Source organism: Odontomachus brunneus, unplaced genomic scaffold (assembly GCF_010583005.1).
Source record: "Odontomachus brunneus isolate Ranch 3 - 2012 unplaced genomic scaffold, Obru_v1 Obru_scaffold_302, whole genome shotgun sequence".
Classification (NCBI taxonomy): Eukaryota; Metazoa; Arthropoda; class Insecta; order Hymenoptera; family Formicidae; genus Odontomachus; species Odontomachus brunneus.
In genome coordinates this window covers 137,446-138,612 of record NW_022639752.1, presented here as the reverse complement: position 1 = coordinate 138,612, position 1,167 = coordinate 137,446, and positions in this window count along the sequence as shown.

Sequence of the window (1,167 nt, the reverse complement as noted above, 5' to 3'; positions counted from 1 at the left end):
AATAGAACACGTTGCTTAGCAATGCACTTAGACGGGTGCTGTGATGTTGGATTCTATTAAACTATTTGAAAGGCAACGGTTGTGATTCTACGTATAAATAAAAAAAATAAAAATAAATGTCCAAGAGAAATATATACATATCCAATATATATTAGGTGGTAAACTTAGTTCCTGCGGTTTTTTTGTTTAAAAAACTCATTTATTTCGACATCAAAAGCAAAAAATACATTAATCGAAGTATTTTCCCTCGCTAGCTATACATTTTTCCCATCTTTCGGGCAACGCGTAGATTCCGCGACGATAGAACGATTGGTCTTTTGATGCAATCCATTCGTCGATCCATTTTCGCACATCCTCGTAATTTCTGAAGTGTGTATCCACCAAGCCGTGCTGCATCGACCGGAACAAGTAATAGTCCGAAGGAGCTAAGTCTGGTGAATACGCTGGGTGCGGGAGAACTTCCCACTCGAGCTGCATCAGTGTTTCTTTGACGGCTTTGGCAACGTGTGGTCGAGCGTTGTCGTGCAAAAGCATGACTTTACGTCGATTGCTGGCTACTGCTGGCCTTTTTTCCAACAATGCTTCATTCAGACGGTTTAATTGTGATTGATATCGATCCCCCGTGATACTTTCGTTCGGTCTGAGTAGCTCATAATAAACGACGCCGTGCATATCCCACCAAATGCAAAGCATTGCTTTGTGGCCATGAATATTTCTCTTTGGTGTGGATGTCGATGGTTGGCCAGGGTCTACCCATGATTTTCTTCGTTTAGGATTATCGAAGTATATCCATTTTTCATCGCCAGTCACTATGCGCCACAAAAAACTCTTCTTTTTCTGCCTGGCGAGCAGAGAAATAGAGATGTTTAAGCGATTCGCAATGGCATTTGCGGTTAATTCGTGTGGTACCCATTTTCCCTCCTTTTGAATTTTTCCCATTGCATGTAGACGTTTGGAAACAGCTATCGGAGTAACATTTAATGTTGCAGACAATTCTTGGAGCGTTTGAGTAGAGTTTTTGTCCAATAATGCCCGCAAATCGGTCTTCAAACTTTTTCGGTTGGCCTGAGCGTTCTTTATCATTGACATCAAAATCACATACTTGGCATGTTCTTTCTGATGGAACATAAATTGCCATAAGCTTCGAAAAGCAATTTATGAGCTAGA